The sequence below is a fragment of the Ambystoma mexicanum genome, chromosome 5p, assembly GCF_040938575.1.
Source record: "Ambystoma mexicanum isolate Mex_15411 chromosome 5p, UKY_AmexF1_1, whole genome shotgun sequence".
Classification (NCBI taxonomy): domain Eukaryota; kingdom Metazoa; phylum Chordata; class Amphibia; order Caudata; family Ambystomatidae; genus Ambystoma; species Ambystoma mexicanum.
In genome coordinates this window covers 267,477,237-267,501,055 of record NC_090930.1, presented here as the reverse complement: position 1 = coordinate 267,501,055, position 23,819 = coordinate 267,477,237, and the positions used below count along the sequence as shown (strand labels likewise).

The 23,819-nt window shown below is 43.4% G+C and overlaps 1 protein-coding gene across 3 annotated transcripts in view; it reads right to left on the bottom strand.

Moving 5' to 3' along the window:
* The window catches only part of C1GALT1C1 (C1GALT1 specific chaperone 1), a 148,469-nt gene that overhangs the window by 93,146 nt on the left and 31,504 nt on the right, over nt 1–23,819 (bottom strand). Inside the window, exon 2 of one of the 3 annotated variants that reach the window (XR_011274158.1) lies at nt 23,319–23,564. The exons of the other annotated variants lie outside the window; for them this stretch is intronic. The gene's annotated coding sequence lies outside the window, so the exon portion shown is untranslated. Of the gene's footprint in view, nt 1–23,318; nt 23,565–23,819 lie in introns of those variants that run through there. 3 annotated transcript variants of the gene reach the window in all.

The window sequence follows — 23,819 nt, the reverse complement described above, 5'->3', positions numbered from 1 at the left end:
CCCCTAGCATCAACATAGGGCCTCGAGCAGGACGGGCCTCCGGGGAGCATGCCTCAAGAGAGACACCATGTTGGGGGGGGCGGGGCCTATGGAGAGGGCGTGTGTCAGACACGACCCAGGTGGGATAGCGACCAGGGAGTGGCTGACAACAGGGAGGGGGCAGCTCTACTCATAGAGGGTGGGTGCCTAGGGTCCCCACTAATCGGAAAGGGGGGGAGGGAAGTTGTCCCTGATTGGCCCTCTTTCCCTCCAAGCATCGGGTATAAAGGGGACTGGCCTAATGGCAGTTTTGTTGCTTTTTGCAGGGAGAAGGAGAGGAGAGTGAGAGCAACTGGTGGGCCTATCCGGGTCCGTGAGAACAGGAGAGACTTCAAGGGGAGAGGAACTCCTGCTGCCTTTTTTTTTTTTAAATATTTTTATTTGGTTTATTACAAACCTTTAAAAAGTGAAAAAACACATCATTATTCATTACACATCTTACAATCTGTCCTGACAACAGAGATAGTCCCCCCTTTTTTTTTTCCTTTAAAAGAATGATTTTTCCACTACAGCATTCGTTAATTAAGACAGATCATCACCAATTTAGGTCACAGACAAGAGTTTCCGGGAGAAGATAGCTTCTAAGAAAAAAGTCAAGGCTATAGTAAGCCTTCTGTCACTTTCATCAAAAAGAACTTGCCACCAGTCCTCGAGACTCAATGATGGACGTGCATTGCTGAATTTCCCCAGGTGATTGCATCTTTCACCAGATAAGGCTGGGCATGTCATTATTAGATGTTTAAGTGATTCTTCCGATTCGTTACACAGTCTACATAATTCTGGCATGGTAGCATCGTTCACCCATAGGTTAGAACGTTCTCTCGTCTGAAAAGCATTTAGACGAAATTTCATATAAATTTTCCTTCGGCGTATATCCGGAAATTTCACTAAATAGTTTTGAATTTCATTAACACTTCTTTTCAGAGGAGGCACATTCTTCATTATGCAATGTTTTTGACATTGCTCACTCGTTAAAATCCAATCTTGTCTCCACAACTTTAATTTAACATGGTTAGGATTTGTCTGCAGAGTGTGAGTATCAGTGCCCAATTCCTTCAGGATCTTCTTAGAACGCTCTACCCAGATGGAAAAAACAGACACTATCGTCGTTTGATTTGCCAAGTTCAGAATCTAAAATTGGGGGTTTTGGGAAGATAGTGTTATTTTTCGGTACAGGTTAAGCGTAGACCAACAGACTCTTGCATTGAGTGAAATCAGACTGAGCTCATGCTTGATGCAGGCTGTTGGAGTACCCCGTGGAAGAGATAAAACACGTGACCAAAACATATTTTCCAATTGGTTCCATAAACCAGCTGAGCACCCAAGAGCACACTCCGTTCCATATAGAAGAGCAGGTACAGCTTTCTGTTTATAGAACGCTAACACCGGTAGAAGTGAAAATTTGCCATATTTTTTGTTGAGCTAAGTCGCTTGATTTGACAGTTTCTTACATTTCATTTTGATGTTGCTGACCCATGGTGCATCGTTTATGTTCGAATTAAACACAGTACCCAAATATTTAATTTCCGATGTAGTGGTTAGCAGTTTGTCACCCAAGTACCATCGAAATTTTTGTCGGGTTCGTGCGTGGGACCCTTGTAGCTTTTGCAATACCATGATCTCAGATTTAGTAGTGTTAATAACCAAGTCATTATTTTTCACGTATTTTTGAAGGGCATTCAAACTGCGTTGTAAGCCAATCGGCGTTAAATCGATCAAAATGAGGTTGTCTGCATAAATCATATGGCCAATATGACAACCATTGATTTTAGGGGGAAATGAGGCAGCTTCCTTCAAAGTTTGACCCACATCTGATAAAAAGAGATTGAAAGTGATTGCTGCCAGGGGGCAGCCCTGTTTTACCCCACAAAATGTCTGGATGGCCTCAGACAGTCTACCAGTTTTATCCAGCCTAATACGTATGTTTGTATCGGTATGTAGATCTTTAATGGCAAGGATTAAGCTGGCAGGACAGTTCCATTTGGACATCTTTTCCCATAGTAATTTGCGATTAATACTGTCAAAAGCGTGGGATAGATCAATGGATGCAATATAAATTTTTCCACCAACTTGGAGGTTATTAATTTTCAACAAATTAATTAACAAAAGGTTAAGACTACAACCAACACCTTTAATGAACCCAGTTTGTCGGATGTCTGTGTGATTGCTAGATAATGACCATCTCCGTAGATCTCGCTGTAGAAAAGTTGCATAAATCTTTCCCAAGACATCGAGTAAGGCAATGGGTCGATAATGACTATGATCTAAGCGATTGCCTTTTTTAAAAATTGGCACGATAATGGCTCTTTTCCAAGTGGTTGGTGTTGTAGCAGTAAGAGCAATCTTGGTAAAAAGATCGTAGCAGAAGTCGGTCCATTCCACAGGGTTTTGTTTCAAGGTGAAATTGGTCAGACCATCAGGCCCAGGGGCTCGAGATGAACTTAATTTAGTAATGGTCTCCAAGATGTCAGATTTCTCAAATTTTAGGTCCCAACGGTTCAACTCTGGCACTAAAGATCTTTTGGTATCGCCTTTGGAACTATAGAGTAATGTATAATGATTAATCCAGCTTTCCTCTGATACCATATTTTCTTGTAGGGCGTCTCGAGGAGCACTAAGATTATTTACAAGTTTCCAAAAGTCTCGGGTATTTTTATTGGCCAGTTCTGACATCATGGCTTCCACATCAAGTTGGAGCAGATGGGCTTGATGCTGTTCTAACCAGTTTTTGTATGATTGCTTTATTTTTTTCCTTTGCAAGGTGGACATACTGGTTGAATCTCTTGGACATCGTCTAATCTCCATTCTCATTCGGCGTTTACGTTTCAAAATATTCAAGTCAAAGACATGGGATCGTTGAAACGTTTGACTTCTTGGTCCCTTGTTAGTCTCTTTAAATTGTGTTAGTAAGTGCCGATATTCAATTTGATTCGGTTCTTTTAGGAATGCTTGATTTATGTTTTTAACCTCTTTATTTTCTAAACGCAGACGGATCCTGTTGGATTCGACAGAAATATTGTGTCCCCAATGAGCAACTGGCTTATCGTATGCGGAAATTACCAATTTCAATAAGTTATGATCACTTTCTTTTTTTTCCACCACCTGAAGTGACTGCACTCTAGCATGAAGGTCATCAGAAACATAAAAATAGTCAAGATTAGATTTCTGAGCCGTCCTTTTCCCAGTAGGTTTCGCAGGGATGTCTCCAGTAGTACATCCATTAAGCATCGACATTCCTCGCGCAGACATCTCTGCAACCCACAACAAGACATCATTTTGGGTAGTGCTTGTCGCATCCATTGTCCTAGTCTGTGCTTTTAGGCAATCGATATTTAAATCCCCGCACAAAACAATTTTAGGAGACAGTTCATTTTCATAGATGGTATAAAGAAGGGTTGAAATTTGATCAATAAACATATTTGCACTAGGCGCTTGATGTTGCCAATACACGTTAATGATTGATATTAAGTCCACGGGACATTTTGCTTTGTTCTCTAATCTAACCGATACAAATTGAAGATATGGTGTTATATTTCTACTCTCTTTGATTTGATACCCAGAGCTTTTCCTTATCATAGTGAGCAGACCGGCCATAGTTCTACCTCGTTTGTTCTGGATCGCAGGATTTAATGCCACTTCGAACTCATCACATAGCGGAGACTCTGATAGCCATGTCTCCTGGATACACACAAAGTCCAATCCCATAAGCCAGGAGTGTGAAAACAAGTGGCTAAACCCACGAGAGTTCCATGATGCTAGTGTTACAAAAGTTCGTTTTCCAGGTTTTAGGCATTAGCTTCGTTGATTATTAGCCAAGGATTTGGCAATCCAATCCCAATCATTCGACTGTGTAGGGCCGACTGCAATGACATCCGTAGCGCTGTTATTGTTTGCAGCAGATCCGACACAAGAAAAGGTTATTTGAATTTGTTCACTCATCCGGGGTGCATTTGTTGTCTTGGGGGGCAGACCATCATCAACATTGAGGCTCCTCGAAGGGTCGATTGCAATCCCCATGAGGTGGGTTGACCCAAGACCATCAAGGCACCCAACAGCGTCCTTTGATTGCAATTGGGAATCAGGTTGAATTGTCCTTGAAAGGATACAATCTTTCTGAACAGATGGATTGGTTTCTTGTGTAATTTGATCTTCTCGAATGTCAAAGCCCATTGATAAAAGAACAGCAGCAGAGTCCAAAAGGATGTTACGTATGATCCCAGAATCGATATGCAAACGGACAATATTGTTTTGTGGTTCTTTATAGAATTCCACAGTTCTAATATCCCCCGTTTCAATTGTCCGAAGATTAGGTACATAATGGAGTAAACGGAGGACGTTGTTCCTATTTAGTGTAAAACCATCATTATTCGACGCTATACGTTCCAAAATCAGTTGGTATTTAGAAATCGGCTTTTTAAAGAATGGCAGTTTGGTTTGATTCTTCGAGGAAGATGCGTGTGTTAAGACATGCTCATTTGTTAGAGCTCTTGGAAAAAGATTCTTCCTGTTTTCACTTTCTTGTTTGTTAGCAGACATAGTGTCAAAGGGAGTAATTATAGAACTCCCTACCCGACTGTACACATCATTGGCAGTTGAGTCCTTCAGTTTGCCATGTTCGTACATTGATAGGTTTTTCCATCTTTCTCCCAGAGTGAGAACCTTCGAGCTTTCAGGTTTCAAAATACCAACGAGTTGTGATTCTTTCGTGGGCACAATGACGCACAGTCTTGAATTCTGCAAGGGTTCAGATAAGATGATGTTAGGAAGAGAAGTTCCAGCCAAGTTAACCTGGTTTGTGTCATTTGAACCTTTTGATTGAATTTCTGTCACAATTTCAGAGTCATCATTATGATCATGTGTTGATAGATCTAACAAATCCACATCAGATTCAGGTAAGTTAGTCACAGGTTTATCAGAGATGACACAAACTGCAGACTTTTCAGCCTCAACTAAATTATCATTTTGTTCTTTGTTGATTGTAACAGGATTGAGGGTAAAGCTTATAGCATTTAAGTTACACAAGAACTTGCGAGAACCATTCATAGCACGAGGCTTCCTCTTAGTTATATTCTTTGATTTTTTTGCTGGTTTGCTTTCACACTCTGATGTTTAGCATCCGATTTAAGCTTGGTGTTAAATATGTCAAACACAGCCTCTTGTTCATCGGAAATAACAACGGGCTCTGTAGTAGTCTTATCTGCCAATGCTTCCCGGATAACCTTTTCGGCAACCTCGAGTGCTACATTAGATGTTGTAGGCTCCTGGATATCTTGGTTTGCACCATTATCAGGTTGCTTAAGACTTTGTAAAGCAGAAGAAAAGGAATAAACTTTGCTTACTGGTACAACACTTCCATTAAAACACAGTCCTTAACACTAACGGGTAAATCAGTGGGCTGTGTTTTATTTGCCGGATCTGAGTTTTCCACAGCACAGACTTTGCCAGCGTCTGGTAGAAGAGTGAGATCTGGGGGCAATAAGTCGCTGGGTGCTGATGGAGAAATAGTAATTACTTCAGAAACATTTAGTCGGCCACTCGAAGAATTACAAGGCCTTGTAAATGGTGCTTCAACACTAGGAAATGAGGCAGGTTTCGAACTTTGTCGTTGTAGGATACTTAGAGCCTGTTTGGCCACTTCAGCAAGTAATTTCTTGTCATCAGCATCTTTTAACCGTTGGTCGTTCGTGTTTGTTAAATTGCTGTCCATTTTATCTGACATTTTACCTAACAACTGAGTGGACGACATACTTGCATGTTCAATTGCACACATTTTTGTATTCAAAAGTGCAACTAGCATTGTCAAATCTTTCACACCATCTTGAACCTGCTCATATAATTTGACAAACGGTGAAAGTGTTATAGACATAGAAGACATCAGGATCGGTAAAAGTTCTTTAGAAATTTTTTCCATCATCTGTGCATAATCAGGCTCACAAGGAATTCGATCTGCTGTTTTATAATAAGTTCTTCGAACTTTAGGAAATGCGCGTTCCATAATTGACGATACAGAGGATTCATCGTCAGAAGAGCAGTCTGTTGTCTGACTCTCAACATTCTCAGTATTTGTTGGAATGGTTAATGTATTGCTATTTCTGCTTACACCAATAGGCTGAAAAGACTGAACCTTAGAGAGAGAGAGGACTCAGGAGTATTTGCAGACTTGCTATTAGAAAGTCTAGGTCTCGATTGTGAACAATGTATTTCTGGAGATTTACTGACTTCAATCCTCCTTCGTTTGATGGAACCAGAAAAACAATTACTATCAGCCTCAACCATGAGAGTGCCTTGACTATTACTTATATTTAAAGCTTGTGTTGACTCAACAGGTCGGGTCTTATTATGTTTAAGACTAGCACGAGCAATGTTGATTTGTTCTAGATCAACCAAAAGTTTGTTTACAATTTCGATAGAATTCCGCCTGTTGGGAGGCTCAGGTAACGAAGAAGGAAGTTGAACAGGATCCATTACAAAACCACACTCACCAGAGCAGTGGTTAAATTCCTCACAAGGCGCGTCTAAAACAGACACTGGTACCAAAATGCTCTCATACGACAGATGAGCTTGCAATTTCTCGGTCGCCATGCGAGCCAAAACATCCAACCTAGGTACAGCAAACACAGCAGAAAGCCTAACGGGAACAACATTAGGCCCATAGTCATTCACGGCCTTCATATGCATTTTTATCTCTTTTGCCAAGACGCTGTTATGTGATAATAAATTCAATTCGTCAGCAAGAGCAATCGGGCAAGGGGTGGTCAAGTCCAAGACACCCGCTCCTACCCCTAACCTACTTGTTGAAAAAGCATCAGCATTATATTGCGTATCAATGGGCTCTTCAAATGTCTCTTCCTCTACAGATCTTAATTGACTTACTTGACTTGCTTCAATCACTCGAGGCAACTGGGGAGTGAGCGGTAATAGGTGTTGAACGTTCCTCTCATTCTCCCGACGTTGTTGCAGACGTGTAGATGGGTAAGACAAGGTCCTTATTTTCCGACGGGTGCCTTCTGTAGAGGCAGGCACCAGAGGTTTGGAGAGCAAGTCATTAGCCAGAGACACAGGCTGCATTTTGACGCCCTACAGCCAAACAGCAAAACAGCAAAACAGAATCTCCTCGCCCTTGCTCCTAAGGGCTTACGCCGCAAGGGTGGTTCGCGGCTCAATTTGAGGTCGCTGTTTTCACATGTGATCAGTCACGTGACTTGCCTCAGGACCGCCTCCTCCAGGAAGCGGCAGCAGCGTCCAGCAAGAGCTCAATGCAGCTCGCAGTGCTGGCAATGTGAAACGAAGGAAAAGCGAAGCAGATTAGCAGTTCAAGCGTCCAAGGCAGAAGAAACACCCCGCACGGGCGGTTCGCGGCTCAATTTGAGGTCGCTGTTTTCACACGTGATCAGTCACGTGACTTGCCTCAGGACCGCCCCCTCCAGGAAGCGGCAGCAGCGTCCAGCAAGAGCTCAATGCAGCTTGCAGTGCTGGCAATGTGAAACGAAGGAAAAGCGAAGCAGATTAGCAGTTCAAGCGTCCAAGGCAGAAGAAACACCCCGCACGGGCGGTTCGCGGCTCAATTTGAGGTCACTGTTTTCACACGTGATCAGTCACGTGACTTGCCTCAGGACCGCCTCCTCCAGGAAGCGGCAGCAGCGTCCAGCAAGAGCTCAATGCAGCTCGCAGTGCTGGCAATGTGAAACGAAGGAAAAGCGAAGCAGATTAGCAGTTCAAGCGTCCAAGGCAGAAGAAACACCTGGTGCCTTTTACTCACAGTGAAGTAACTGTGGGACAACCTGGAGTCCAATCACCGTGGTTAAGACATTACATTTAACCAGTGTGTAATAAAGGTCTGCAAAAACTCCACATCGGCCACTGTCCTGATTTCCACACCGGTTAAGGGGAAGACCAGCTGCAAAGGAAACCAGCACCACGTGGGTGCCAACTCAAGGGACTCTGGTCAATCCCCATTGGAGTAAACTAGAGATAGAAGGCCATAGGATAGCTACTAAGTTAGGGCAAAGTGGTCATACAGGAGGTCAAGCAAAATCCCTGTACAGTCGAAAGCCTTTGACCTAAGAACTATAGAGAAAGTAAGGGAATTGAATCCTGCCACATAAGAAAGCAAGGGAAGTGAACCCCGTGAACATTGAAAGTAAATGTGCATGTGAAGTTGGCAAGGGTGAACCTAGAAGAGGGATGCCGACGAGGAGGTGGCACAGTCTAAAGTCCCAAGAAACAGGGTGTTGACAAAAGTGAACCCGGCCGAGGGATGTCCACTGGAACTGTTTAGAAAGACATTAAGATTTGTGAATGAAAGTAAAGCCATAGTGAACCCGGAAGAAGGAGGCTGACATTTGAAAGGGGTCCGAGTCCGAAGGAGGGAGATCCAGGGGTGGAAAGCCACCACCAAAAAATTGACTAAAGGAATTGGTTAAACCGACATTAAGATTTGTGAAGCAATAACTATTGCAAGACAAGGGGAGGGGAAGCACCCCCTCTCGTCATTTGGGATCCGAGCCCGGCCGCGAGAGTTCCAAGGGTGGAAAACTATCACCCAAAGTTCACTGAGAAGGGAACTGTTTTGTGAATTTGTTGAATACAAGTACTGAGGGGTTTGCGCCCAGGAGAGGCGGACCCAGGGGTGAAGCTGTCACCCTAAAGTAAAACCAGGAAACAAACTTTCATTTTGTTGAAGAACTTTTGTTTTGTTACTTGAATACATCAGGTCCTCAAAGGCAAGAGACTTTCAAGAGGAAGGAGACTTGGCCATTGACGGCCCCGATAGCTGCAAGTGGAACTGTCGTCTCATACTGTGCTCCAAGATCCCACCTTACCTCATTCTTAAAACGTGTGGAAGGTAGACCCAAGCTACTGCATCCTGACAGATTATTTGTGAACACTTCTTTCTTTTCTTGAAAACCATCCCACACCCCCTTTTGCATTAGTTGTAAGGTTTGGCAATTTGTTTCTTAGTATAGGCCCTTTTTATTTGACACAACACCAGTAGGACTGTCTTATTTTAATTTTGATGGTCGACACTAGCTCCCATCTTAGATTTAGTTTTAGATTAGGCATTTTTCCAACCTGCATACAATAAACACCCATGAACTGTAATCACTTATGTCTGTCTTTACTGTTGCCACCATGAGTTCCTCTCAGTGCTTTTTGGTCTCATGTCACAGCACATGCAGGTATCAAGATATATGAACAGGTATGCATGAAAGGGAGACAGAAGCAGACATTCTATTACATTACAAAAAGAGGAAATTCAGTGGCAATTATTTTGGGAGGTAGGAGCGCTTTGAAGAAAAGGATGCACTGAAGCAGCAATGTTTAGATTTTAGGACGAAGTACTGATGATAAAATGTACTTATTTTTCAAGAAACTTGCTCAGATTTTGTATGGCAGATGGACGGGCAGTACCTGCACCCCAAGTGACTAAAGGCAACCAATCCTGCAAGCAGGGAGAAAAGCCTGCATTGTGATGAAAAACAGTTTTGGAGGGACCCAGCCAGATGCCCAGTTGCAACGACTCTTTATGAAACTCCCACATCCTTGTGTCTCATAGAACATGTAATATCCCCTGAACTATCTTATTCAAAGAAGAAGAATGCCCTAGGAATTAAGGGGCCCTTGAACTAGCTGAAAAGCAGGCAATAAAAAGACAAATAAATGATACATGGACTAAATGAAAAAGTCCATGGACTTGGAATAAGGAAAATAAATAAAATCGGGCGGAAGGTGCGCAGCTTGAAGATGAATAAACTGACAGTCAGAAGATAAACTAGAAGTGAATGGGGAATAAGGCGGGACCAAGGAAGCATCGTGGGGTGGGAGAATAGAGAAAATATGAATTAATAAAAGTGTTTTAAATGAAAGTAACGGTAAATAAATGGGCTGGCGAGTTCCCTCGAGGGATAGCAGATGTTGTTCTAACGAGATCTACTGATTCTCGTGGTGGCCAAAATCACTTGCTCTGCATGTTATTTAACATTTAATTGGGTAACAAGATGGGAGCAAACAAAATTACTGTTTGGGGATATGTACGTACATACATACATATATACATACATACATACATAGATTAAAAGAGGGCAAACATATGCCAAAACCTTTGACAAAAAAGGGATACATATGTATATCTTAGATTAGGAGAATACAACATGGTTGGAGATACTATTGGTTCTTTAGAAGTGTCTTTCGCAATACCTCCCATGTTGAGAAAGAGCATTGCATTGAGGGGGCGACAGATGGGGATACATAGGTACACTACAAATGGGGGAGGGTAGACACTATGTACAATGTTGGGTAGTGGTTGAATATTGAATGCTCGTTAAATATCGACCAGACGGGGGGGGGGGGGGGGACATACAGGGGGTACTAACCCCTCCCCCCTCAAATGATATATAGACAAAATGGGAGGTAGGTCAAATAGTTCACTCTCCTGTCCATCATTGTAGAAATCAGGATTAGATTGCCTTTATGAAAAGTAAAAAGTACATTCGAAGTAGGGATCACTGCACACACTTGGTTTGGGGTGGCACAGGAAATGAAGGATGCATTTAGATTACACACCCTCCATGGGTGCTACAGGGATATATTATGAATAATGAGTCTAGAAAATGAAAATGCTTAAATAAATGCAGAATATAGCTCCCTGATATAAAAGAACAGCACAATGTTAAATAAATATATTTTGTAAAAAGATACTCAAATGCAAATGGTTTACAGGCCTATAAAGCCAGGTGTGGGGAACTTTTAACCATGCCAAGGGTTTTGAGATAAGCAAAAAGGACTGACACGTGGATTTTGGCAGCAAAATCAGCAATTTAGAACTATTGATGAAGGGAGTAAACAGTTTTGGCAATATCTTGTAACAAGATATAAGGTTTGGTAGGGTAAAAATAGAATTGGCATAGAAATCAGACAAGAATGAGATAAGGCTAGGCCGCTCCATAATTCCCAGCAGGTATCAGATTTGAATAGAGTTGTGTGAATGTTAGCACTTGCCACACTTGAACGAAGTTGTGGACATTGGCACGGGCCTAGACCGGATGTAGTTGGTAATGATGGCAGGTGCCACCCCTGGAAGTAATTGCAAGCGTTGGCATGTGCCACGCTTCAAAGGGGCTGGGAGCGGTAGCCTGCATGAACATGAATAAAATGATGAATGCCGACCTCTGCCACATATGGATGGAGTAGCCTTGGCTGACCGATACCACACACCAACTGGATTGGGAATGCTCTCTGGGCCAGATTTGAAGGGATGCACAAACACCTGCCTGCCCCGCATACAGACAGGTTTGATGTAGGTGGCCGGGGCCGAACTTGGGCAAGATTATGAATGTGAGTGGACGCCATGTGTGAAAGGCACTGTGAGTATCGGACTGTCCCAGATCTGGACGGAGACGCAGAGATGCTTGCGCACCCCACCTTCCAGACAGCAATGCCAATTAATCAACCCACTAACAATTTCATCCCTCTGCATACACCTCTCAAATGCAAACCAAAAACAACCAGAAGCCTACAACACAACAATCAGCACTAACTTCACTACACTGCAACAACAAAACAAACCACACAGACTTGTACAACAGCACACGATGTCTACAGACCGGAAACTCCCCAAGCCCAGCCAACAGAGTTACCGGGCTGAGGCCGCCAAGCCCACATCACTGCTCTCTTGCACTTTTCCAGCTTATTCCCAATAATTCACCCCCTCTTCTTTTTTTCAGAACCGCAAGAGCGCCACGGGCGTACTCCGGTGGTGATAGTGTGCGGTACAAATATCCTTTAACATGAACATTAACATTAATAGAAGCTTCGGACACATTTATCTATGTTCATGGGTTCATGTAGAGAAAGTGTATAAGGCATATCATCTAAATTAGTTTCAAAGATCAGCTGTATTATTTGGCACCATAAATAAGAGGATATATATTCTCGAACTGTGTTGTGTACTAAAAACGTGGCATAACTTCAGCAAGTACATATGGTGCAGACATTGACGCATGAAGAATGTTCTTGCCAGGAGTTGAGCACTTTCATGGCTATGTCCAGCCAATTCTAAAATAGATCTATTAATTTCCTGCGTCAGGGAAAAGCTGGGGATGCCAGTTATGCTAATAGAAAATTGTTGTGCATATGTGATAACATTATCCAATGGTAACAAAGGGAGGTTTGACCTTTAATTAACTTGGCCTATCAAAACCTACCATATAAAAAAGTGCTAATTCAAATGTTGCGTAATCTTGGAAAATCTATAAAGATAGGTTGGATGCAGACATGCATTGAGTGTGCTCTTTTGTCTTGATGATAAGACACTTTTTGACAACCAGGCTTCTGTTTTTCCCTGTCTCTGCCTGATGGATGGGAGCATGAGAATCCATGGATGTCTGATGGTAGCGTGGGGGGTGTGAGGGAATGACCCCTTTACAAACAATGTATTTTCTACTGCATTTCAGGCAGTTCACTAATACCGTCAGGGCAACACAAGGGTCAGAAGTAGAGTAAGTAATGAGTGCCATTATTAAAAGTTGAGAATGCGGACTTCTGTCTTCTTTTCGCTTGGTATTTTTGCCCTTATTTTCTGGCGATTGTCTGGTTATGGAAAATAAAGCTGTGACCCCTACCAACACTGCCCCAATTCCGGCAGGTGTGGCTACCATATCAGGGCGGGAGGTAAGCACTGCCAGACCAATAAGGAGAGGTAGATGCAGTGTTCATATAGATGTAGGAGGGGTAGATTTATATCTCACTGATACTGCTCGAGTATCCAATAGCATGTGGTACAAGCACATGAGTAGAGTAGGTAAGCGGACAACTGGAGAGAGCTGCTAGGTCTGCTCTCTCATCCCCTATGCCATGCAGGCCTGGATTTCCCTCCATGTACTAATCCCTAATGGTTTGTTGGCTGTAATAAACCACAGGTGAACTTGCTGCCTGTCTGAACGTGTGTTCCTTTTGGGAAAGAACAGAATCAGTTTTTCTAAGTGACACAGGTTTTCATTTTTGCTTTAAAGTTATTTTCTGAGAAAAGGCGGGAATACAAATAAGTATTTTCCCACACACTTGGAGCAGCATTATGTTTCCAGAATGACGGAGCAGTAAAGGTGGGAGAAAACGAAGAATGCAAGCAGACAGCGAAGGCTCCAGGCATGAAAGTAGGGACAGCAGTACTAATGGATCACTATTGGACTAGCAGATCCAAAGCAAACGAGAAGCTGCCACCAAACTGGGGAGGAATATGCTCACTGGTACACATCAACACACCAGCATTAGTAGTTCCACTGAAAGACATCAAAACAGATACATTCCCCAAAATGGACTCTGCCAGAAGAAAGAAGGGGTCAGTAGAATTAACTAGGGAAAAAAAGGGAACTACATATCATCAGCGATGGAAGACTCAGGACGACATACCACCTGAGCACCGATTGTTTAGCAATGTTCTTCAAATCCATCATTCCCGCTGCAGAGACATACACAAACACAAAATGGCTCCAGATTACGAGGTGGGAGCTGATGCAAACCATAAACTCTACTGTCAACTGCTTCAACACCACCATGGAAGAGCTCGGAGCAGTAAGAGTGATGGCCCTCAGAACAGGTATGTTCTAGATCTCCTCACAGCAATGGAAGGAGGAGAGTGCACCAAGATTGTTTTTTCTTGCTGTACATTCATTCCAACAAATGCCAAAATGGAGGAAGAAGCAAAAGCTGCAGGTAAAGTTGAAGGTTGGCTGTCATCTGTCTTCTCATGGACATGGACGGCCAACGGACTGAAGGTATGCTGGACGCATTAGTACTAGTGACACTGTTTGTGATACGGATATGCATCACCCAATACCGCAAAACGACAGAGAAAACCGTGGGGATGAAAATATTAGTAGACACAACTTTCAAAGAAGACAAGATAATAGCAGATCAAGTTACCTGTGGGATGATTCAACCCACTTTTGCTCTGCCATGCGGCATCACTGTGTTCTGATGGTGCCAGAAACATCAAAATGGCCGCAAAACCCTTGTGCACGCCAAAACCTCTGAAAATCGCGCTGTGCAAAACACAAAAAGATGGCTGCCCAATCTACCACGCATGTTGTCAGTGGTGGAACAGAGATCTCACTCCTGAAATATGTCAGTGGGCTCCACAACAAGTGAAAATGGAGTACAGAGGGAAAAGCAGTGCTCTGCTAAATGAAACCCCAAAATCTTGCTTTAAATAACTTTTCTTGGTTGCTGAAACTGCAGAATGCCAGTACAAAACACCCTTAAACATCCCAAATTCTTACTGGGTGCTACAATTCACTTAGTTCAAGAAATCATTGTGAAATTACAATGTCCTGAAAAGCTGAAAGCATCAAAGAAACATTCACAGCAAAAGTTGCCTGCCTGTGGAATCTGTCAAAATCTGGGCACAGTACCCTCGGCTGCCTGAATGACAGCTGTCAGAAGCCTGCATGATAAACTTTAAAACTTGTATAAACTGAAATCAAATGTGTGCAATCTAAGTGGCCTGTTCCTGAGAGTAACCTATGTTGTAATTGTTAATCCCAGGGTTTAGAATCTGAAATAAGTGTTCTAGCTGCTCATTTGAAATCACAAGTGTGTTTTAAGCCAAGGAAAAATGCAACAGAATTAACATTTATATGCAAGCCTGGCTAAAAGTCACCCAAACTGGAGTAACGGCTTTCTCTACAGAGGCAGGGCCTCTCCCTCCAGCTCCTCTCCAGCAGGAAATCACACCTAAGTGATGATTATAGGGTAGGGGACGAATTTGGTCTGCAGGGGGAAGGAGACAATGGACATCCTCCAGCTAAAGGAAATGCTAAGTGTGAAGAGTCGTAAATGGCCTCTGTCCAGGAGAAACAGGGAGGAGATGCTCCTGGGTCCCAGGGAGAGACCAAAGGGGTGGAGCTAAACAACCATTTGTTGCTTAACAAGGACAAAAGACACTTAAAAAAGGCTGATAACTTACTATGTAAAATTGTGCGAAATATAGAAATAACAGCATTGTTAATGTCATTTCTGGATGCACAGATGAAAAGGCGCCAGAACTCTGATGTTCTGGGAAGAAACGCCCATGTTCAACGTGCACGTTTGTAGAAATTTGCTCTTAAATAGGACATTGTGTTCTGGATTAAAAGGGCACAATTCTGGGAAAAGCAGACACAAGATCCTACAGCGACGGGGTTTGGAGGAGTATCTGCTACACAAAATATGTATATATGATTGTTATAGAGGTTGCACATGTGGAAATATGTATTGTACCAAAAGTAGATTTTGTGTTCAAGGAGCTAGGGGTAGACTCTAAGCCTCATACACCCACACCATAACGGTGACAACCTGTTTTCCTCCTCCTATCAAGGAATAGAGGAGAATCTGACCAATCCCTGTCAAGGGGGCGAGCTTAGGCTAAACCAGCCCACACACCCACTTTATCATAAGCATAAATAGAGACAGCTCAGCACTCAGAAAGACAGACAGATTCACCCAGTATACGAATGCTGGCGGAGCACCCTGCTGCAGAATTATCCATCTTACTTGCTCCAGACTACAGAAACTTGGCAAAGCAGAAAGGCCCATTACATAGCTGAACCATTTTCAGCTAGGCCTTAAATTTCCAGAACCAGAACCAACCCAGAAACCAAAGGGGAGCGTCAAGACACAGCCGGGCTGTGCTGTACTGCTTGCCTGCTGAACTAATTATCATCAGAACCAAAAGATCCAATCCAGTCCTGTGCCGTGCTGTGACCAGAGCCATTGCAGATCTGATCCAGTCTGGTGCCATGCTGTGAACCGACCCAGTCCAATCCGAGGTGCCCAGCAGTCTGTCCTGACCAGAATCCCTGACGGTTCCATTTGAAACATATCTAGTGAGTATCTATAGATAGAACTGTGTCACTAGCATATGTACCTGGCTTAGTTAATCCCCATCTTAAATCCATCCCATCTGGTCTTCAGAACCTGCATTGTTAGTACTTTCGAATTGCCTGAACTCTCTGTCCTATCCCTCCTATCTTCCTCCTTTGCTAGTATTGTTAAAACTATCTTTGGCAGATATTTTCATCTGAAGAAGGCGCAACCACTGCAGGCAGTCACCCTGATCAAGTGGCTGTGTTCCTGTATGGTATCCGTTTATTCATAGTGATCCTCTAGTGTAAGAAATCCTTTTTGTCATTTTAAAAGTGCATTCCTGTTTCCCATTCTTGCACCTGTCTCGAAAAAATGACCTCCTCTAAAACGTCCATAACTTCCTCGATTTTTGTGCTAGAAACATTTACAATTTAAACGTCTATTTGTAGCTAACATCCACAGCTTTAATTCGCATCTAAAACCACATCCCAAATCCATACGGTTCTCCCGTTATCTCAATTACCCCGCACTGAAAAGTTTGCTGCAAATTTCGTTTTAGGGAAATTCTTACACGTGTAAAACAGTTTATGATTGCTCCCGACCTTAATTTTAAGATTTTAAATTGTTGCTTAGTATTAAATTATTACTTGCGTTTATGTGCAACTATCCAAAGCGGCTCCCATAAGAATTATAACAATTTCAGCAATTTAAACCATATTTTGTGTTTTTGCCCAATCCATTTTCAAGATAACTTTAAAAGCCATTCAGACAGCTTGACAGTCCATTCTGTTTTCTCTTGTGTTTGCTGGGGGAAATTGGGATTGATATTTGTTTGAATTCTGCCATTGCTGAATACCTGCTCTCTCTCCTCCTATCTCTTTACATTGCCTATTCGGGGGTACAGGGGTGTGCAGGGGGAACCTTTAACCACAGTGCTATCTGTTCTGATCACACACACAAAAGTATTATTTCTGTGTTGAATTGTTTTGCTCAGTATTACTCCTCATGTATTAACGAGATTATTCATTGTTACATCACCCCATTGGTGATCCTTGTGTACCCATTAAAACATTTTGTGATTAAAATTGTAAATACATAAATAAATATTTTAACTTTGCAAACCAGCCTGATTCCTGGTTCAGTGTGACCGGGGGGGTTCCAGGAGAGGGGCGTGATATGAGTGGTACATCGTTCAGAATAAAAGAACTTTTAGACACAAATAAATAAGGATTTCAGTTGTGCATTACACGCTAGGCGTTGACTTGGGTGTGTGCCAGATTGAAATCACTTACATACCCCAAGGACACAAATAACAGGGAGTTGTTAGGGGAGAACTCCCAGGCAAGCAGGGTGGTTGCTAGGAGTTCGCAAACACCGAACTCATTGAAGGCCTAACTCCTTCCCTTTCCCAAAAGGAACGAAAGTTCAGACAGGCAGCAAGTCCAACTGTGTTTTATTACAGCCAACAAACCTTTAGGGATTAGTACATGGAGAGAAATCCAGCCACAGCTTGGCGAACACTGGTTCGCAGGCAAGTTTTGTATTTCAGTTACTTCACACCAACATCATAGTCAGGGCCCTTCTCCAGAAACGTATGGTCAGTCTAGAAAAATGGATACCTCTACTTTGTGACCGCACACGTATTTTGGTGCCCGTGGGCCAACCGTCTCATGCACGATATGACAGAAAATAGGTTGTCGAGTTTGCCAATGAACGGCCATTTTGATGTAACAAGAATCGCCATTTTGTTTTCTAACCATTGCTCATTGCTTTCTGTTCCTATTGCTTCGCAGTATATTTTCCACTTAAACTGCTCGACTGTAAAACATTGTTGTCTGTACTTAAAAAGGACAAGGCCGCAGGGCCGAGAGGATAACAAGAGTTCATTGAAACACAAACGTAGGCAGTGCCAGGAAGAATGCCCAGCTCCCTCCCGATTGTAGCCTTGAAGCAGAGCTGCAGGGCATTTAATAATTTCGCAGCTGCCAGGCAGTCTCGTTATATGGTAGAATATGTTAGAATAATACTGCTAAAGGCTTGAATTATGCTTTTCTTACGGCCCCCCTTTGCTGAGCCCGCTAGAGCGTGTCGGCTCCCAGGACACGAATAGCAGCTAATAGATAGCAGGTCCGGAATGTAACTCTTCCCTCCGTATGTAGCTCGCTTCCAAGAACAGAAGCGCTGTGTTATATTCAACAACTGAAAGATGCCTTCGCACTCACAAATTGCAAATTGTTACTAGAATAGATGTTTGAAGGTGTCATAATTGTCGGAGATGTCCATCATCACACCAAGTTCAAAGAAACCCAATAAAAGGGGGGTGTTAAACATGTCATAGCTGATTGTTTGATATGCATTTTGTATATATGTAACTGATGTACGTAATTCACTCTCTTGCGTCCCTCAAGGTCTAGAGATACACGTCGCGGGGCGTGAGACCGAGTTGGCCAACTGAGACTTTTGCTTTGCAATAAACCCTAGCTTTGGGAATACAACCTTGTGTCTGGCTTATCTATCGTGTGTGGTGACTCGCCTTGTTTCCATAGACGTCAGGGTCCCCTTTCAGTATCACCTTCTATGACTGGGTGTTGAGTGGTAGTTCCCTTATAGCGTCCCTATAGAGATTCGTCACTGGTCCTCCCATGTGATGACTGGACCATGCCCGGAAAATGCTACTTCTAAATTTTACAGTATGCAGACTAGATAATTGGTTGGTGGCCCCAGCTACCCACCCCTAAGGCCATATATTGTGATTGGTCGAGCTGCTAGACCCCAGGCCTGGGACTCAAGTTGGTTCTCAGCTCGGAGTGTACCTATTCAAGGTGACAAGTGCAACTATGTGTCTGCATTATACCCGCAAGTGAACCACCATAATTAGTGCTTCTGTCCCATCGTATAAATTCAGCTCCGATTGTAACAACTTTGTGCCAGCCACTGGCTGGCTCGTGAGACCTCTGCTCTTCCCAGCATTCAGTTCCTGGCTCATCATCAGCTCTGCTGGACCATGTGTTCAGAGACCGTGTTTGCGAGCTTATCGAGTTCTGAATTAGTCTGAATTTAAGGAGAATTATTTGCGTCTGTCGCGCTGGTGTTACTTCAGTTTGGGGAAAAAAGGTCACTTGCAACAATGCTACCTTGGCAGTGGTCCTGTTCCATACATGGCAGCTCTCTGGTTCGTGCTACATTCAGCTTAGCTTCAGTTTTCTGAGATGTTTGTGGCCCACACTGATTTCCATAGTCTGGTTTCTACTGTATGTGCTTTTCCATATTATCCATAGGTTAGTGGGTTCCGGCTCTGCTGGGTCCTTTGAGGGTTCCTGTATTTCTGTAGGGTTATTTGTATGTGAGCATCTGCAAGCATTTACACAAGATCTTCTTGCGGTTTCTGTGTTCCTGCGACAAGCTAATGACAAAATAATAAACAGTTAGAAAGTATGTACATGTTACTATCCCTCGTCTTACAGTACTGTACGCATGTGTGCTTCATGCGTTTGGGTGCGTGATTGTGTCCCGATGAGCGGATGGCACGTGTTTATGTCTAATGCTGCAATGTCATGTTGTCTCGAACTACTGGATGCATGGCTTCATGCCGCTTTTAGTTGAGACTGGCAATATTGTTGTCTTTGGTTCCATCCTGTGGGTCTTCGTTCACCTTGGGTAATGTTCGTACTGCTCTTGGGTTGTAAGGTTGACTGAGAGGGTCTCTCTCACTGTATTTGTCCATCGTAGGTGCAGTGGGGATTGGTGCAAGCTCGTTTGATTGGCGGCCATATTGTCTTTGGTTTTTCTTCTGGCTCTGAGTATTTGGCAGGTGGGGGGTAACAGGGCCGGATTTCGACCTTCCCTCTACAGTGTCTACTGTACCCGACCAGAGTAGTGGTCGAGGACCCAAATGACTACAAAGAATACTGGGGGAAATGGGTGTGGTGCAACACGGAAGGAGACTGCTGTTACGTGACATGGAATTTAGATGACCCTGCAAGATTTTATGGAGATCTAGGAGGAGTGACGAAGATTTGGCTCCAGGGGGCGAATGTGAATATGCTTAGAGAAGTGGTCGACAAGTCGACCAGAGGGGGGACTGAAGAGAGGGTCCCTGGGATGGCCCTTGTGTCCCCTATGCGCATATCAGCCCAAAGGACGTGAAACGAGAGATGCCAGTCACCGTTTGGCCATCCCCAGGTGGATCAGTGTATTCCACATATAGGAACAGATATTCTCTTAGACAGCCATTCAAACCCGATCCAGCCGATTTCTTCACGGACACAGGTGCCTCGTCACTGGGCTAGATTAACTGATGATAATTGTCCAGCTGTGCTGACGTCATTAGTGACAACACGATATAGCAACATTAGTCATGAAGTAAACTCGCATCCCTGCACAAAGTAACACACACATACATGCACGAAGAACATACACACATTTCTGTAGAGGACAGATACAAATACATACGGTCAGAACACTTTCCTTTTCACTAGCCAAACACAGAAACGCAAGAAAGCAAAGTTCACCCGGAGCAAGCTTGCAATCACTTTACTTCAACTAACCATATGGAGCTACAGGAACATATAGGGAACCTGGAAGAACTCTGAAGAGGAAAATTCGAAATGTACTCCTGCCCCCTCACCCCAGATACATGAACAGAAGATCAGGAAGAATAATGAGCCCACTCACCATTTTGCACCAGTCCCCAGTGCGTCCATGGGTGACAAATATGCTGAAAGATACCAGCTTCACCAACCTAAAAGTAACAAACCTTGCCCAGAGTGGATGAAGAGCTTCTGGGTGCCAGCAGAGACACTTTAAATGACAGTATGGATTAAAAGCGCTACGAAGACATGCTACTTTAGCCTCAATGAGCAATACTGCCATGCAGAATCTACAAAACATGAGAGTTCCTTTTCAAAGGCTTGCAGATGTTCACATGAATTAACCCAATGGCAAAGCAAAAGCATTGAGCCACCTAACAGCGCTATAACTCTAATTTATGCTTATCAAGTGGCACAATGCAAGTCATGCCCGGCTTCAGGACTTTACAGCCAAATACACTTGACTCACTGAAGTCCAGTGGCGCTGGGACAGTGCAAGACACAGGAGTGCATCTTTCAAGCCCAGCTCAGCCAAGGTTGTGTTCTTGTAACAAGATAAAATTCTTCTCTTGAACGGCAATGAACTCAGTACAGACAGCATCAATAATGCTTATAAAATACAGCTAATTCAACCCAGAGTGTGGAGACAAGACATGCGACTCAGTGGCATTTCTATGAGAACGAAAACACGAGCTCGCAAAAGCCAGACATGATTTGCAACAATGTGTAACAAGAATGCCTGCATGTCGCTTTTAAAAGTGAGTGCATTCAAAAGGCAGGGGTGATTCACATATTTATAACACACAAGAGACAGTTACTTTTATGGGGGAAACACACATTTCGACCTGGGAGCAGATTTTCTCTCAAGCCTGGAGACCCCAGCTCTAGCCAATCACCACTCGAGGCCCCAAGTGCGGAGAGCCTTGCTCAGCTAAACCGATGGGAAGGCTTTCACAATGCAACATTTTAAAATTAGGTTAATTGGGGAAACAGCCAGACCATCCCTGTGACAACGTAGGACCAATTTACAGGGCTTCTATAAGGGAACTATATGTGGCCCATCTCTCAGCAACCAATCTCAGGATGAGATAGGTTTCTGGGAGCTAGCCCAATTTGTGATGTCAGTATGATGCTGTTGTGTTACAAAACTGGCTTGCAAGCCATTCTCTCTGAGGGGTGCTTGGATTTCTTTCCCTGCACAAATCCCTGTGTGTTTTTGGCCAATGAAACAGTTTGAAACATGCTGCTTTCCTGGACTCTGCTGCATTCCTTTTGGCAAAAGGGAGGTGTTGAGCCTCCTGTACCCTGGGACCCCCCAGAAGCCCGGGGAGGGGAAGGTCCATTTCTACCAACAACTTGAGTACTACTAACCTCTAAAGAAGATAATACAATATATAGGCAAGCCATAGAAGGACTGTAGTGAATTCACAAAGCCACAGACCTCAGAATAAGGGAAGGAGAAATGTACACTCTGCAGGGCAGCGCGAAGCCCAGGGCCAGTGCTTGCAGCCAAGGACAAGGGCAGGTGGAACATTCCTGGCTCCCGGAGCAGGGAGCCACCTGCAAAATAACAGAATAAAATCCTCACTAATTGTAGACCAAAAACATCCGTTTTGTGGTCAACACCCACGCAACTTAACCGAGCCAAACAATGGCCTTATACTTGTGGTGAGAAGCAGAGACGTTCCCAGCCAGAATTGATACGCGTTGTCTGCCAAACATTGCAACCTGCAGGCACTCTCCCAGGCTAGGTGGCTATATCTGTGGCAGCAATGGGGACACACAGTCGTTCTCATTACCTTGAAAAGGTACACAGAGCGCTGTGAACAGAGCAAGGTCCCAGGCCTGGGGAGACCCGCTCCAGCCAATCAAGACGCTCAAATCCTGGGGTGGTGTGTGAGGATGCAGGGGCCAATGGTAGTCCTGCAACAATGTAATTTTTGGGGAAGTCTCAGGCGAACCCACTCGACATGGGAAAACCAATCAAACAAACCATATAGGGGATCTCTATAGATGTTATTACCCGAACTACCCAATGGGTTTGGCTCTTAGGTTTTTTGGGAAGGGTTGGGAATTGTGACGTCACTATAGGACAAAAGTTTGTAACACTGGCTCAGGAGCAGTGATTGCCAGAGATTCCACTATTTCCTGTATGATCCCTGTCTGTTTGGAAAATAATAGGCAGTTCAAATTTGCCCCATGGCAGAGTCCTCTGTCATTGCCAGGGGAGGGTTCAATAGGCCCTGGGCACTCTGCTGAACTGATTTTTTGGTGTGGGTCCTCTGGCATACCAAACACAAGCATGAAAGAAAAAGTATAGGTGCCAGTTGAGGAAACTCCTGAGATATCACAGAAACATTCCCATCCATTATCGGTATTTCATGTCATCCCTCAGCTGGACGTGATAGTCTACTGATAACGACATAGTGGAATTTCTGGATGATAACGATTCCTAGAAAGATCCCATATTATTCATTTTCTGTTGTCTAACAATATACAAAGACCGTCTGAAAAGCCGGGTCCAGCCGTACACTTAGCTTATGGCATTGTTGAAGAAGCTGTATGTGGGGTAAACAATCATACAAAATGAAAGCCAAGAGCGTTGATACTCGGGTGTGGGATTAATTACCAGCAATGCTGCAACCTTGTTTCATGCGAAGATCCTAGAGATTTAACTTATTTCCTTCGTATTTTATCTTGAATAAGAAAAAAAAAAAAAAAAAAAACACACACATTTTAGTTATCAATCTCTTGATTTTATTTGCCATCAATAAGTAGGATGACTTTCTATACAAGCACTATCAATCAAATCCAGCAGAGGAAGACCCAAAGGTGCTCCATGTATAGCTGTAAAAAATAAATTAAATAAATATAATTACCCAAACCTGCGTCAAGTACGTTTTTCAAAAGCTAATATATGAATTGGAGAGAAAGATAGATATTTACACCCACCTGTCCCGGAAGACATTTCGCCAAGTGAATATCTATGATCCACCTGGGAAGGGAATGCCATTTACTGATGACGAACTTGAATAACCATTTCTTGGCAACTGTCCAGCTTTATATCCAGTAGACCACATAATTGCGATGGGAGCCCTGAAAGCAAAATGTTTTTATAGAAATGAGTAGTGAATCCAACTGTATTCATCTAGGTGCCCTTTGGACGGTTCCATTATCAGTGTTATTTTGTGCCCAGTCAAAGGTTAGAGGTCATGACTGGGTAGCTTAATTAGAAACACTCTACAATGTTGAACGGTTGCTATAAGGTCGACGTATTAGTCAAATACAATCAAGTGTCAAAAACAACTGCTTCTCTCACAGATTATACATTCATCCTTTGTAAAGATGTTG